We start from the raw sequence: 17768 nt of genomic DNA on the forward strand, positions 1-17768 counted from the left end.
TTTCACCTGTTTATATTTCTGGTCATGTTTTGCCAGTTTGTGGGCTGTTTTCATTTATTAATTTTTGTTTTGAATGGAGCTTAAAGAGAAGGACATGAAGACGTCCAGAGCAGTGGTTTCCACTAAGTGGGGCATTATGTAAATGCTAAAAACCAACCAAATAACAAATAAATATTAGTAAATGACTTTTAGATTCCTTCTTCAGAAACAAGCTCACTCCCGAACAAGGAGAATCACATTTTCTCACCATTTGATCATTCCTGTATCACATAGGATTTTGGTAAGTGTGATAGGATTTTTTCAGGTCCACAAGCAAAGTGACACAAAGATCTCAATTAAAGAACAAGGAGTTCATTCACGGGGAAAATTTAGGATGTGAAGTACACCCATTCTGATACATGTATATTGCACCAATTTGCACAATTCCTTTTCAGAGGGGGGGGGAAATGGTTGGTTTCAGAGGATTAATTAGAATATGAGAAGAAGTGGGTCAAGTACTTAATCCATTACTCGCCAGCCATTTCCCATTCTTAATTGCACTCATTCCTGGAGTAGAAATCTTCCAAAGAGGATCCAAATACACTTATAGAACACCATAGCAGAAAATACATGGGGTGGGCAATTTGGAGGAGGAAACACTGGATGGGAGAAGTGTTGACATCCCTCCCTCCTTCTCTCCAATATTTCATCTACCGGGATTGTTCTTTGGAAGCATTTTCACTTCTGTCTTGAATGAAGTGTCAATGAACCTTTGCCTTGAATGAAGTATCAGTGAAGTGTCAGTTTGCACATGCCTCTATGTAATGTTGTTTAGCCCTAAACTAGCAGATTGGGATCCAGCAGAAATACTACAGTTGGTATATGCCAAAAGAACCTATCAAACATAATCACAGAGAGAGAGAGAGAGAGAGAGTCTCCAGTGATCCTTCAGGACATAGAATCAAGCCAGATCCATCTAAACCTATACTGTTGACACTGACTGGGGGGTCTCTCCATGGTGGCTTTTTCTCAACTTTATTTGCAGATGCCAAGGGTCTTTTGCATGCAAAGCATGTGTTCTCCTACTGAGACTTCCTTCTTCCTTGTGTCATCTTTCTTCCTCGTTTACGACTATGCATTAGAAGAACTGTGCAGAGCAGCTCTCCAAACACAGCTCAGAAAAAATAAAACCTATAAATTAAACTTCATCTGCAACACTATATATTTTCTAACCCTGGTTACTTGAAGTAGGAATTTAGTATAAATCAAGGAGGAGGGGATGGGAAGAATAGCTTGTTTGCCTGTTTCATATTTGGACACACGAGACCTGTGTATTCCAACACTGGAAGTGATAACATACATATTATCTAAGGTGCTGCTCTATGGGGCTAGGAAAACATGGAGTTCTGCATTCATTTGAGATGGCTATCTAAACAGATACATGGAACAATCAAACCATGCAGCAAGAAGGGAAGGAGGGAGGAAGACGAAAACAGCAAAAACAACCATGAAACACTATTCTGTGGTTGTTTTTGTGGGACCGGCATCATCGCTTGCAGTCTCGTGATGAGGTTGGCTATAAAAGGCTTCCCCCTCCCCTGGTCCCAGGCCCCCCAAAGGCTTCCCCAGCGCAAAAGGGATGCCTAAGGAGCCTCAGAACTTGAAACAAGGGATCAGAAGCTTATAATTAATTTTAATTAAATATTCCTCTCACGCAATGGTGACATCATCATACCTTAAGTTACACCAAGAAGATTCCATCAGTGTGATCAGCTGTTTATGAATCTAACTTAACCTACAAATTAATCCTGTTTTTTCCACCAATTGGAGCGAGCGTGGTCTGATGGTGACTGACCTTGAGTCGGTCCCCTTGTCATAGTCAGATCACCACCTAATAAAATGTAACATCATAGTGGCTCTCCCCCCTCGCAGGGAGCAGGGACCTATTTCCATGGTCTGCCCTCGAAGGCTACTGGATCCGGCCGGATTCCAGAATGCCATGAGAGGTGTTATGGCTGACCTGGCTGGCACTCCTGTTGAGGCTCTGGTTGATGGCTGGTCTGCCGCCGCTGCTGGGGCCATAGACACAATCGCACCTAAACGCCCTCTCCAGCGCAGAGCTCGGCCAGTGCCTTGGTTTAACCAGGACCTTCGAGTGATGAAGCAGGTCAGGAGCAGGCTAGAGAGCAAGTGGAGGAAGAACCCAACGGATTATAATTGGATAGCTGTTAGGGTCGCAACTAACCTTTACCTGTCTAGGGTAAAGGCTGCCAGTTGTCTATACTTTGCTAACCAGATAAGCGAAGCTTCAAACCAGCAGGCAGAATTATTCCGTATAGTTCGCGATCTATCCAGAATTGGTCCAAGTGATGGGCCTCCCCCTAGATTTTCACTGGACCAATTTCCAGCATTTTAAAAATCGAAAGTGGAGGCCATCCGCCGGGACCTCTCTCCTTTTTTAAATACAGTGAGTCGAGCTGAGATGTCCAGTGCTCCATCTTGCCCGGTGATTTTCGATTGCTTTCAGCCTGTGATGCCGGATACTGTGGACAAGGCACTTGATCGCTATCGTGCCACCACCTCCCCCCTTGACCCTTGCCCCACCTGGCTAATCAAAGCAGCCAGGCCTACAACAACAGAATGGGCCACAGCAATAATTAAATGGGCTTTTCCACCTGCCCTCAAGGAGACACTCATTAGGCCCATTAGGAAGAAACCTAGTTTGGTGGCGGACAAAATTGACAATTACAGGCCCGTCGCCAATGTTTCTTTCATGAGCAAAGTGGTTGAGAGGGTGGTTGCCGACCAGCTCCAGACGCACTTGGATAAAACAGATACTCTGGATCCGTTTCAGTCGGGCTTCAGGCCGCACCACGGTACAGAGACGGCATCAGTCGCCCTGTACGATGACCTGTTGAGGGAGGCCAACAGGGGTAAAATATCTCTGTTGGTCCTCCTCAGAGGGCAGGGGAGTAAAAGCTCCTTTTCCCTAAATCATGTTCCTGATGTCCCCCCACACACACACACACCCAAGCTACTGGTTAAGGAAAAACCAGTTGTATAAAGTGAAACCATTGTGAAAAGAGTCAAATTTAATTTGACCATTAGTTAAAAGGAGTTCTGAATTTGCATCTTATTCTTGCTGAAAGCTGAACATGATTTAAAAAACAACAACCCCAATATAGTGTTTCGCGATGACCCACAGCAATAGCACACACATAACAAGATATAGAGATCAAGACATTCTGCCATTCTGTGCATGTTGTCAAATGTTGGTTCTTGTTCTTCAGACACCAGCATCTGCTTGCCGCTGACTGCCGCAGAAGACTGTGCTTTGGGAGAGTTAACTGACAGAGCTGCAGCTGGTAGCTAATTAATAAAGTTTAAAAAAACTTGGGACACATATTTCTTACTTTGCTACAAACAATTCTCCAGGACCATCATCTGTTGGGATTTCTAGACAAGGAGGTCCAGCTACGAGAACAGATAATTAGTTGTCCCTGCAGAGTAGAAATACTTGTATGCGAACAGATCCTGCAACGGAGCAAATCACAACAAAAGTACTGTACATATCTATGGTGAAGCAACCAACATGAATTTGACCCAACTCCAGGAGGCAGTGGAAGACAGGAGGGCCTGGCGTGGTCTGGTCCATGGGGTCACGAAGAGTCGGACACGACTCAACGACTAAACAACAACAAATGGTGTAAAACAACTTGGCAAGTACTGTAAGGGGTTTTGTCCCCCTTTGACTTTGACTCTGTTGATACTCGTTGCATCATACATACACCAGGATGTGGTATCATCATCGTGGGTGCCTGAAAATCAAATAACTGCTCGGTCTGGCAGGGCGCTAACTGTAATTCATTGTTCTTGGATGTAGGGATTGAGGACGAGAAGGGCAAAGAAAGAACATGAGAGCTCATCACTCCTTCCCAGCTGGTAAAGTATGATATAATGTGCAAGCCACAAGTGATCAAAACCAGGCCAGTTGTGTAGAACCAAGGGATCAGAGAAAGGGAAATAATAGGATAACATGTCTATTCTGCTTTGGTCGTATCTCAGCTGTGTCCAGTTCTGCATACTATTCTGGGTTCTGATGATGAAGAAGAAAACATGTTTAGACATGACAAGAGCACTTCTGAACCTTTTGGAGGGGGGGATTTCTGAAATTTTTAATTTCCAAAAAATGGTGTAAGTTCTGCAACTGGAATTCAGACAGTGTATTCCTGAAAATGAATGCATTTTTTAATTTTATGTCTCAGTTTGACCATTTTGCATTTGGGCTACCCTGGTAGACTGGAGTTAGGCTGTTAGTATTGCCTACTTCATTGACACACCCAACCCTCCTCACCACATGAAGGGAAGGTGTGTGCCTAAGAGAGAGCAGTGGGATGGAGTCACAGGGATAGGACCCTATGACGATAGCCTCAACGGTTTATTTATGAAAATAGACAATGTTTTTTTAAAATGCAGATGTTCAAACGCTTCCTATTCCGTCTTTCTGGTGAGAGTTTTAAACGAAAGATACTGCACACTGTAGCAGCATTTGGCTTCCTAAAGGAAAAGTCAATGCAACATTTCAGAGGTTTGTCAGCCGTTACAACTTTGGTCAGTTATCATTCTATCCCCATGCCCAGGGCCGGACTGGGACCAAAAATCGGCCCTGGCATTTAGAGCACACAGGCCCACTGGCTGTGGGGACACAGGCCCACCTGGCTTTGGGCCAGGATTGGCCCTATGGACCCCTGAAATGCACCGGGGGGATTTTGAGCGAGGTGCTCTCGCCATCAGCCTGGCCTACCTCACAGGGCTGTAGGGAGGAGGATAAAACTTGGGAGGGAGCTGAGGATATGAACGAAATGAATAAACAGAACCTCCCTGTGCAAGAGGAGTGTATCTTTTCTGCCGCAGCGCATCCTAAGGAGCAGGATAAGAAGGCAACTCGTATCTAAAGCGGGGTTGTGACATTCTCAGGGGACGGTGAAACAAAGACAGCGTAGCCCAGCTCTGATGAGGAAATTTTCACTTAAAAAAAAAAAACTGGCCAGGAAAGTTGATCTTCCCGGGACTGGGTCAGGATCCCTCCGGTCGAGGCTGGGCTTGCCGAGGAAACTTCAGCCCAGCCTCGTCAGAGGGGCTTTCCTGGGAGGCAGCGTGGCCACCCCTGCCCGGGAGGAGAGGCTTTCTCGGCTTCCAGTTTCCGATCGGCCCTCCTCACCTCTTCCAGTCCCCCCCTCCGCTCTTTTCCCCATCCTCGCCCCCTTCCTCCTCCTCCCCTCTCCGGGGGCCCCCCGGCTTTCCCTCCTCGCCCGCCCGCCCGGGGAAGGCCGGCCGAGGCGCCTGCTCCCTCTCCCGTCCCCCAGCGGCGCGCTTCCCTTTGGAGAGGCCAAGGGCGCCCGGCAAAGGCGAAGCGCCCGGGTACTGTGCGCTCTCAGCCACCTGGGCGCCCGGGCAGCGGGCCAGGCCGGGGCGGGGCGGGCGGGCGGTGGGGGAGGATCCGAGGCGAGGCTGCCTCCTCCTCCTCCTGCCGCCGCTCCCGCTCCGCCCTCCGGCCCTCCCCAGCCCCGGCGCGCCAGGGCGAGGAAGCGAGCGAGCGGGGCGGGGGATGCGCCGGCCAGACCCTCCGGCCAGCCACCAGCACCAGCCGCGGCCCGAGAGCAGCCGGCGGGCAGGCAGGGCTGGGAAGCCGCGGCATCTCGGCTGCCCGCACTAGCCTTGAATAAAGCGCACAGCCGCCGCCGCAGGCGCGGGAGGGTGGCGGAGCGGCCGCGTCCCCATGGCCGCCGCCGCCGCCCGCCTTCGCCACCGCGCTAGGAGCCGGGCCTCGGCGTTGCCCCCCCCTCGGCGCGGGTGCGTTCTTGGGCCGGGTGGGGAGGTTGGGGGGGGACGCCCCAGCTGGAGGGGCGGGAGGAGGAGGAAGGAGGAGGCAAGGCAAGGCAAGGGGAGGGAAGGCTCCCTTTCGCTCTCTCGCTCACTCGCTCTCTTTTGGGGAGGGGGGCTCAGCCTGTCCCTGCGCTGAGGCAGGAAGCGGCCCTTCTGACCATCGGCCCTTCTGGCATTTGCCAGAATTGCCAGATGGCCAGTCCGGCCCTGCCCATGCCAAATAAAGGGCAAACTTTGCCTCAAGCCATCACCTACTGAGCTTTTAAGAGCACTGTTCCATTTTAAAAAAAAAAAAATTACTTGCTGGGTCAGAAAAAAACCTAACAAAAATATTTCCCCCCTCTGAAGAGTAGCGTCTTCCTTGTGGCGATTTTATGAGGATTATACAGTATTGCATTATCTTCAGTATGCCTCCCTTTGTGAGACCTTACCCTAACTTGTATTATTCATAACTTTTAATTTTGTGTGTGTGTGTGTTATTTGGCTGTCTGGCTGACATACCTCTTTAAAATAATTCTTGGTCAAGGAACTATCAAGGACTAGTTTCTTGACAACTAGGTTATTGAGTTAACAAAGCTCCCCATCATGAGGTATTAAGCCATTCAAAATGTATAAATATCAGTTCATTTGTTCACAAATACACCTCGTCATCAGTTTTGCTAGTGTAATGATTAATTGACTATTTCAATTTCTTCATTGTCGACATTAAAGTTGTGCGGTTCTTCTGTAGTCATGATCTTGAAATTCCTCATGCTCAACTGCAGTCCTGCTTTGGCACTTTCTTTTTTCATTTTTATCAGAAGCTGTTTCAAGCCATTGCTGCTTTCTGCCAGTAAGATGAAGTAATCTGTATAATTTATTACTTTGTCTTCCACCAATTTCCATTCCTCCTAAATCTGAATCTAATCCAGCTTTCCATGTGGTATGTTCTGTGTACAGAACAAACAGAAAACGGGACAAAATGCACCCTTGCCTGACACCTTTGCCTATAGAAAACCATTGTGGCTCTCCAAATTCTGTCCTAATAGTAGCTTCTTGTCCACAATACACATTATTCATCAGGACAATCAAGTGCTGGGACATATCACTTTCTTTCAGAACAACCCGTAGTTTCTTACGATCCACATACTCAATGGCTTGGCTGCAGTCTATACAGCACAGACCGATCCGATCTTCTTCTGACATTCTGACAAGGACATACTAGATAAATAAACAGATTATAATAATGTATACAGCAGCAAAGCCTTTTCCTAAGCCAAATATATCTCAGAGGGGTGGCTTTTAAACATACACCATGCAGATAATATCTATTACCACAGATTTAGTGAATTTGGAAATGTGTGCTTTACTGCTTTAACTAATCCAAGTTAATGCACTTCACAGACCACACCTCAGGTTCATTTTACACTTTATTTTTGAAGTAATAATGTCTCCACACAGTGATCGTGACTGAATTATACATGTATAAGTGGAATTGGCCGATGGATGAAGAGTCGTCCTCCAACGCTTTCTTAAAAGTACCTAACCTTCTGGTAATATATTATTATTTGCATGCTGAATGTCCCAGGTTCAAAGCCCAGGTCTTCTAGCTGAATACCATGAGGACTTGGCCTGTGAACTGTGAGGAAGAACAAGTCCCAGCCAGGAAGGAGGAGGGTGAGCCGTCCCCTTAAGCAACCACCACAGAGGGATACAAGATGGTGTACAAGCTGTTGGCAGCCATAGCCCAATTAAGGGGAGAGAGAGAAAAGAGCAGAAAAGAGGAGAGAGAGGGGGATGAAAAGGGGGAATGAGTCAATGTGGAGAGTTTTATATATATAGTGACAGCAGCTGAGGGAAAGATAGGAGGTGAAGTGGATTAGGCGACTGAGGTAGCAAGGGAAGGAAAGGAGGAGGAGGAGGAGGAGGAGGAGGAGGAGGAGCAGAATGAGGAGATTCCTTTAAGATGGGGATAGTTGGAGATGGAAGATCCTTGGACTCCGGAGAGAGTTAAAATGAAGATACCAACAGAGGAAATTGGGAGAAGATAACAGTATCAGGGTCAGCACACCTCAGGGAAAGAGGAAGAAAGGAAGAGAGGAAGATAAGAGAAAGGGGACAGAATGATTCATGATTCAGTTGGGAGAAGCAGAACCCATAGAATGGATGGTATACATATACCTGAAGGAAGGAGCTCGCTGGAAGAGGGGAGCCCTACCGATTACGACCACGGAAGGAGAGTGGGCTCTGCTGCAGTCCCATATGCCCTTACCTGAGCAACCCAATGAGAAAACTGACGGATCGAGAGTGGTTTGGAGTGAACCTCTGATGGTGAACTCTTTTGTTACCCCAGAGTTGAAAGATAGTTGTGTTAAATGGAAGGGGTTGGAAGGACCTGTTGGTCCTACAGAAGTTATTGATCACAGTTCTCCAATGTTAGATAATAAAAAAGTTATTCAGCAAAATGAGCCATTGCCATTTCTTGAGGAACAAAATGGAGGATGCCGGTCTCCTAAACTTGAATCCACTCACAGAATTTCAACTGTTGGAGGGTTTAGGGAGCTGCTGCCAGGCAAGGTTGGCAGAACTGATTCATACTGGCCTATGAACAGTACCAGTATAAGGTATCTTTGTACCTTCAAGCAGTGCAGAGAGAAATCCCTTTAAAAATGTAAATGGGCTGCAATCCTTGCCCTGTGAAATAGCTTACTTTCCCTCATTTATTTCCAGGAATATTGATAAAGCTATGGGTCATGAGCCACTAAGCCATTTAAGAAGTTTAAAAGGAAATAGAAGAGAAATAATAAGAGGATGCAGCCAGAGATGGATTATAATATGGAGATCCATACGATATATTAATAGCTCCCATCACATAACCAGAACTTGATATTTACCGCTTTTATATATAATTCATTTTGTATCTCATGACCGCGCATACAGTATTCTGAGACCTTAGTTTAAACAGCCTGTGCACCAATCCGGCATTTGATGTACTACAGTGGATGCTTTTGTACACAAACACACACTTCATGATGTTGGATGAATGGGTAGGGGAAACACCATCCAATGTGGACACTTGGGATGTCTGGAGATGGAGTGAGAAGACATGAGCAATAAGACTAGGATAGCACTTGGAGAGAGAGGTGAAACATGGCAAGGCTGTAAAGCTCTCAAGAATATATAATATAACCCCAAGTTGACTTATGAAAAACTAAGTGCCACTGATATCAAGACAGAATCACAGGTAGGTAAAAAAAAACTGTATACAACTCTCTAATTTGGAATATCCATTATTCCTGTCTATAAAACAATGCTCTCTAGTTTTCTGGCTTTAGTGAAGAGTATTCATTAGGTGAATTCAAATCTATTCTGAAGGAGGAGATCCTTCCATTAATTAAATCGCATACAACATGCAACTCAGTGGGGAAATGTTCGGTATTGCCTTTTGAAGTTTGGCAATGAGCCAGTACCATGACTGATTTCCTCACCTGTTACCTGTTTGAACTATGTATCCCAAAGGGTACAACTTCATGTTTTGGAGTCATTCATCTTTTTGGCACAAGTGTAATACAGTTAGTTGTTGAAGGATCTTCTGGAAAGGAAGAAAACAATCTGGGAGACTGCACTCTGCCTTACAGATGCAATTAAAATGGAAAACTGCTGACTGGGGAAAAAAGGTTAAAAAGGAGAACACAAAATGAGTATCACTCTTTGACTCCCTTTCATTCTAATTTAATCTAATAAAAAAACTACTAGAACCCATACTTTGGCTCAACAGGGATTTAAACCCTAAAACCTATTCTGAATGATAGGAACTTATTATCAAAGAGAAAAGAGGTGCTGACTGAACATGCATAGAGAAGATTTTCCTCTAAACTATGTTATTCTGTGATACAGCAAATCAACATTCTACAAGGTAATTATAAAAATGGAGGCAAACCAAAATTATTACTTTGAAACTGTATTCCAGATGAGCAGCAATTTAGCACAGATGTAGCAGACAGTCTGCTCTTGTGGTGTGTCAAATTGGGGAAGTTTAGGCAAGAAGTATTCAAGTAATGTGTTTTTAAAAATAAAAGGTGGACCCATATGATTTTTTTTAAAATTTGGAAAGAATCCAGGCTGCAAAGACTAAAATATTGATGCTCAAAAAGTATCCAGTGTCTCTCACGTTCTTTGCTTCTGGTGTTGATACTTTGCAATTGTGGCCAGGTATATATTGGAACCACAAAACAAAGCATCCACACCAGAATCAAAGAACATGAGAGACACCGCAGACTAAAACAACCAGAAAAATAGGCAGTAGTTAAACATGCCCTAAAACAAGCTGGACATGAAATTCTATTTCAAAATATTGAAAAACTGGACAACACCAGCAATCATTTCGTTAGACTGCACAGGGAAGCCATTGAAACCCACAAACACCAGCAGAGCGTCAACAAAAAAGAAGTAAAGTTTAACACTCAACAAAGCTTGGCTCCCAGCACTGAAAAATAAAGCCTGCAAAAGGTCAACGAACTCTACCCAGCCACAAGGACCGCTGATCACTACACACAAAAGACCAGCTAACAACACCCATCAATCAGAGTGACAGATAATCTCTTCTCATCACAACAATACACCCACAACAAAAACGCACTGATCATTGTAATCACCCATCTCCTGAAAAGGACAAAGCTGATCCAACAGCTATAAATACAGTACTCAACTCCCAAACAAACTGCATTAGAGCACAGAGTGCTACTCCTGTCCTCTAAAGATGCCGGCCACAGAGACTGGCGAAGCGTTAGGAAAAACAACCTTCAGAACATGGCCAAAGATCCCAAAAAACCCTCAACAACCAAACAACCAACTATTTTGTTATTATACTGAGCATGTGTGGAACAAGTTTACTACTGTAGCAAGAGTATTCTGAAGTAGTTACATTGTTGCAGCTTCATGGGCCAGTAAAAGAGATGTTGGGAGGGCAATGAAAGATCACATAAACAGTCAAAATACAGTACAAGAGTTTTTTCAAAGCCTTGTTTTAAACAAAGAAATTGAGTGCCCATCATCCAGAAATGGGCGTTTGGTCATTTATCTCCAGGAAACTGGCATACAATTCTGTAAAACATAATCGAAGTAAGGAGGACTTCCGTATCCACATGATCAGTATTTGCAGTTTCAGTTGTCTGTGGTTTACTGAAGGGCAGGCTTTACCCCATCTCCTTGTATGTTGTAGATAGGGGTCACTACTATATGTGGTTTCAGGCACTTGTGGCAGATCATGGAATGGATCTCCTGCAAGTACATGACTACTACTGTGTTTCAGCAATACAAAACCACACAAAGTTGTGTTTGTCCTAGCCCCGAGTGTTTTCACTAAACATTTTCTCAGGATTTCTGAGACCAGGCTCCTGGTCCAAAGGGGAAATCAGCTTCAAGTATGGGGCAATTTGAACTTTTGACCCTGTCAGTCAGGATCCAATTAACAGATTCTCAGGAAAACATTTTAACTCTTTCTGGTCAAAGAGGCATTAATGTTGGCAAAGAGATTCTGTGTCTGGTTATAAAAAAAATTTGAAAGACATTTTAAAAAGAATAGATATCAGATATTCAGAGGCTCACTTCTTTAAACTGAAATTACTGGGTTTTTTGCTTTGTGGCTGGGAATGGTTTTACTCGACGTTAGCAAGAGCTTTGGTGCCTATATCCTATAACAGTTTCAACCATTCTGACTGCCTTGTCACTGTATAATTGTCTAATAATTAAGAAATAATCCAAATATGTTACGTATATGCTATAAATTCCCTTCTGGCATGTGGTGACTATATGAGTTAATGACCTCCAAAGTATCAAACCATACAGTTCAACTCAGATCTTGCAAATCAACAGCATCTGATATTAGGTTGTCTTCTCTTCCTACTACACCCTGCCCCAGCAATACTGTCTTTTCCAGTAAGTTCTGTTCAGGTCTTGTAAACGAACACCTTCCTCTATTGAAACAATTGGTTAAGTCTTCCTGTTACACCTGCAATCTTTCCCAGAAATACTGTCTTTTGTGCATGATAGGATAGCCTCTGTTGACTCATTTTAGCTCTAGTAAGAGTTCAGGCTTGATTTGATTGAGTACCCACTTTTCCATCTCTCTTGCTGTCTGTAGTATGGCTCTCCTCCAATACATTTCAAATGAGTTGATTTCTGTCCCTGCCTTTCTTCACTGTCACATACAGTACTACGGATTATTTTGACCTTGATTTCCAGTGACAATCTTTGCTAATTACCAGTTCACCCCCTTTTTTAATTTAAAAAGGCAAGGGGATATATATTGGGAAGCAAACATACAGTACCACATGTTCAGAGAATTTTTGGTCCAATATAGTTTTTCTTCTTCAGGTTGTCTACTCCAAGAAAAGGGTTCAGAAACTGGAGCATCGCTTCTAGTGTGTATTCTGTGGAGTCGTCATGGCCGCATTAGTTTACCTGAGTGGTTAAAGGTTGTGTATGCTTCTTCACTGTATGTGCTGCACTTACTCACACCTTTGTTTTACCATTTCATTAAGTACAAAAACAGCCTTTTAGAATATTTTGGCATAGAAACAGTCCAGCCATATCGCAGCTGTTCTTGTTTCTGTCTTCTCCCAGCAGCCATAGTGCAGATCATATACTCATCTTCTAGGATCCTCTAGCACTAGGCAATTCTACATGAGGGAAGTTTTTGTTGGACTTGGTGTATAATCTATGTATACTTAAACTTGTTTTAAAAATCAAGAAAATTCAATTCTTAAAAAGACCTCTGGTTTATGAATGTGAGATACTGTTCTTCAGTATTTATGATAATCTATTGGAGCTGTGTAAAGATGAAATACAATGAAATTCGCAAGACGAATTTAATTCATTCTGCGGTTATTGTTGTCTTGTGAAAAATTCAACTTGCGAAACACGTTTTCCCATAGGAATGCATTGAAATCTAATTAATGCATTCTTATGGGTAAAAAAAGTCAGAACAAAGTCAAATTTGATTTACAAAGGGTTTATGAAGTGCTCTTTAAAGCCATACATATTGTGCAGATGATTTCAAAAATTTCAATTAAAAATTAACTTTTTAAACATCATAGAAAAACATTTAAAAATCAGCAAACATGAGGCAGGAACAAAAAAATAGAAAACATTCGTTCTTGTGAAGCACGGCAACAGGAACATTTGTCTTGCGAGTCATCAACCGCATTGCCAAAACCATTTGTCTTGTGAGTTTTTTGTCCTGTGAGGCATTTGTCTTGCGAGGCACCACTGTAAAGGGAAAAGATCTAATATACACCAAAAATCAATGCCCTAGAAAAAGGCCATGAATTCAGGCCGAAATCTGTTGGGGAACCTTAAATTGAAATAAAGGGTTTATTTTCTTATAGCCTGAGGCTGTGGTTTCTTCTGAAGCAGATTTGTTAGATGTACCAGTTCCTTTTTATTCCTTTTTGTATTAGTTAACCACTCCTTCCCCCAACACAAACTATCATGGCTGTTTTTCAACAAGTGTGGATGGTACCGTAGTGAGCACAAGAAGGTATCCTTTAGACCAGGGGTCCCCAAAACGGCAGCAGTCTGCATCCGAGGCAGGACTGGGCCACAGACACAGATCTCCTGCCCCCGTGAGCGCCCACTGCAAGCATGCGTGCGAGCGCACTCCACCCTGTGAGTGTGCCATGCGCATGTGGCCTCCCACGAGCACTGCTGTGCGCATGCACATGAGCGCACTCTGCTCCCACGAGTGCATTGCATGCATGCGAGCCCCCTGCAAGCACACTCCATCCCGTGAGTGCACTGTGTGCAGACGCACGAGCAGCACACCATGAGTGCCACCACCTCGTGCATTCATGCAACTGTGCCACGCCCCCTGTGGGCATACCACACCCCCGCAAGCGTGCCATGTCCCTCCCAACCGGTCTGCGGTTGGGAAAAGGCTGGGGACCACTGCTGTAGACCTTCTTGACTGCTGCCATTGCTGTTGTCAACATTTAAGCTGTCCTTTGCTACATACAGCTCGGACATGATATTGTGCAGTAATAGTGGGCTATTTCCTGGTGTTTTGAATCATGACTACTGAAGCACAATCTTCTAGTTAATAAATAGGAATGTTTTTTTTAAAGAACTGAACAATCAGTTATAAAACATAATTATACTTTATTATAGGGCAGATTTTACAGTCCTTCCAAAAACTTTGGAGGGGGACATGTGGTTCCCATTGATGTACATGGTGATGGATTCAATTCTGATTATGAGCAAACCTTGGTTTCTCCATTCATAGCCCAACAGTTCATAAGGGCTCTACTAGGGAAGTAGGCAAAATGTCAGGAAGCTTGTACAAATATCATAATTAGTATCAATAGGTGGTCTTAGGCAACATCAGCCATCCCACCTGTAATAAGGGGAAATTGAAAAGATCACACCTGGAATGCTCAAAAACACTGTATACATGCTATTATTACTGTTGTATAATTGCATGAGATTGCAACAATATGGCAGGGAAAATGGGGAGCAAAGTTATACACAATATTCTGAAGCCGCTGTGGATACAAAAACACTGAGGGTTTCCTAAGGCATAGGGGAGCAGAATATTCCAATAGGAATATTTTAAAAACTGCTTTATAAGACAAGACCACTGGTCCATCTAGCACAGAATTATCTCTATTCTAACTGAAGGACAGCTCTTCTAAATCTTCCCCAGTCCTTTACATGCCAGCCTGGCTGTTTGGCATGCAAAACATACGCTCTGCTACTGTAACTGCCTTGTGACAAATGAATCTCCTCTTCTTTCTGCCTTTCACTTCCCAGGCATCTACTGGGTTTAATTAATGGAGGAGCTTGTTTAAGCAACCTGACCTTAATTCTGCACCAATTCCCCTCTGCCTCTGCTATGTTTCAACTACCTTTCTCAATATTTTCTCCATCTGCACCCTCAGTTTCCTGATCACTCTAACCCAGTAGCTCTCTTCTTCCTTTTCAGTCCTTTTGTTTTCCTTCCCTCCATTTGTCCTCAAGTCACCTCTAACATTTTCCCTCCTTCCCTCTCCTTTTCATTGTACATTCTCTTTCATTTCCCAAGCATGCCCAAGCCTTTTCTGCATCTCCTTCCCACCTTATTTCCTCCATTCACCTACTTTAATTTCTAAGGTGTTAAAAAAACATTGTACTATTACTTAGTATCCACATATGGTTTTGTTGAACTCAACATGATTTGTTGGCATAATATCTCAGTAAATTTTGAGCTCAGAAAACAGAACCCTGGAAAACAAACAATATACAACACATTAATTTAGCATTGTAAAAAGAAAGATCAGGCAAAAAGATAACAACCTGCAGTACTTTTGTAATTCAAAGACCATCCCTAAGCCCTAACAGGAAGGCAATCAATGTACCAGTAACATAAGAGTTCATGCAGTTGATATTTCCAGAGTTCTTTATTTATATTAACAATACTCCTTTAATTTGAAATTTTCTGTGCCTGTACCCATGTGGGACTTCACTCTCATAACATACAGTATAAATACCCCTAAGAATGGTGGAGCTGGAAGGGACAGAGGCTGGACCTACTGGATCATTGACTCCAGCCCCTATTAAGGAGGCACAGTGGGGAATTGAACTCCCAACCTCTGGCTTCACCGGCAGAGAACTAAGCTGCTGAGTTACAGTATTTATTATATCAACCCGTGGCTGAATAGTTCAGTCTATGCACCTGAAGGACTAGACTGCTATCCATAAAAACAAACACCGCAATCAATCTCTCTGTCTTCAGGGCACGACCACACTTTCGCTTTTATTTATCTTTTGTTACATAACTTGCCCAAGAAATTTCAGCGCTTAGGTGACATCTGAACTAGACTATTCTCTCTCTCAATGTACTTCCACTTCTCCTTAAATGGGCTTTCCCTCTCCAAACTAAAATGAAATAAATGCCAAAGCACCAAAACTAGTTCTACCTTTCTCTCTGGTTCCCTATTTGAACCTCTTCACCCTATTTCACCCAGAGCCTGGAAACGCTGTTTTGGGGGAGTTGTTGTTCAGTGCTTAAGTTGTGTCTGACTCTTCATGACTCCATGGACTAGAGCATGCCAGGCCCTCCTGTCTTCCACTGCCTTCCAGAGTTTTAAAATTTTAAATTTGTAAAATGCCAAGGTGGATTTCCTCAAATCTACATTTTCTCTCACGTGACTTGGCCAAATCAGTTTAACCTTCTTAGACCCACTGCTGGCTCGTGATGTGGAAATGAATTTGAAAGTACAAGTCCTCACAACCCATAAGGAAAGTTCAAAAATGCCGGTGGCAGTATGGTTTCATATCAGCAAATGAATTCTAGCAGCATTTGTTTCAATCAGCAGCAGGTCTTTGGGAAAGTTAACGGCTTTTAACTACCTGATCAACCAAACTGCCTCAAACATTTTGCAATATAACAGGAATATTGTTGTTTAGTCATTAAGTCGTGTCTGACTCTTCGTGATCCCATGGACCAGAGCACGACAGGCCCTCCTGTCTTCCACTGCCTCCCGGAGTTGGGTCAAATTCATGTTGGTTGCTTCGATGACCCTGTCCAACCACCTCGTCCTCTGTCGTCCCCTTCTCCTCTTGCCTTCACAGTTTCCTAACATCAGGGGCTTTTCCAAGGAGTCTTCTCTTCTCATGAGACGGCCAAAGCATTGGAGCTTCAAGATCTGTCCTTCCAGTGAGCACTCAGAGTTGATTTCCTTCAGAATGGATAGGTTTGTTCTCCTTGCAGTCCAGGGGACTCTCAAGAGTCTCCTCCAGCACCACAATTCAAAAGCATCAATTCTCCGGGGGTCAACATTCTTTATGGTCCAGCTCTTACTTCCATACATCGCTACTGGAAAAACCATAGCTTTGACTATGTGGACCTTTGTCGGCAAGGTGATGTCACTGCTTTTTAAGATGCTGTCTAGGTTTGTCATCACTTTCCTCCCAAGAAGCAGGTGTCTTTTAATTTCGTGGCTGCTGTCACCATCTGCAGTGATCATGCAGCCCAAGAAAGTAAAATCTGTCGCTACCTCCATATCTTCCCCTTCTATTTGCCAGGAAGTTTTGGGAAATAGAACTCTCAAAAGTCACCTCACCCTCTCCTGTGGTTAAAGTGCTCATTCTTCAGTTTCTTACTCCTCTCTCCTATATATCGCCTCACAACACTTCTTCCCCGGTTTCCTCTCCCTACATATTTGATATTTCTCTAACCCAGTGGTCAGGGAACAGGGGTAAATTACCCCAAATGGGGTAAAAATGAAAATCCTGGGGGTAATGAGGATGAGCAGAGCCCCAATATTGATGCTCTCATATCCAATATGAAGCAACATCATTTCTCCAAAACCTGAAGTTTTCAAGTAAGTTGAAGCTTTCAAAGTAATTTTGAATAGATTCAATAAGATTTTGAATTCAAATAATGTATGATTTCCTTCCTTTCAAATCAAGGGGGTAATGTCGGTTATATAAATTTTTTTGGGGGGGTAAAAGGTTAAAAAGTTCCCTCACCCCTGCTCTAACCCTACGCCAGGCCAGTTCTCATTTCCTTCCTCTTATCTCCCCATTCCTCTTTATTTAGAGCGCCTTTCCATAATGTCATCTGCTCAACCCACAAGATCACCCAGCCAAGGCTCAACCGCGGGGCCACCCCAAGGGAGGCCCATCAACCCTCTACAAGAGGTAGGGCCTTCTTCGGGGTGGCTACAACTTTTCCAATCCCGATCCTGCTTCCGGAGGAGGTCTGCCTAGCCCCCTCCCTGTGGACACTGAAGGAAGCCATGAAACCCCTTGCTTCTCAGGGAGGCTTTCCACACCAACCCCAGATGACCCTCCCCTCTTCGTCTGCTTTGGGTGTAAAGGAGGAATCAGTACCAATTATTTGTTTGGGGGTTTTTTAGGGATATTGTTGCTCCTTTTAATGTCTC

The sequence above is a fragment of the Pogona vitticeps genome, chromosome 3, assembly GCF_051106095.1.
Source record: "Pogona vitticeps strain Pit_001003342236 chromosome 3, PviZW2.1, whole genome shotgun sequence".
Lineage (NCBI taxonomy): Eukaryota > Metazoa > Chordata > Lepidosauria > Squamata > Agamidae > Pogona > Pogona vitticeps.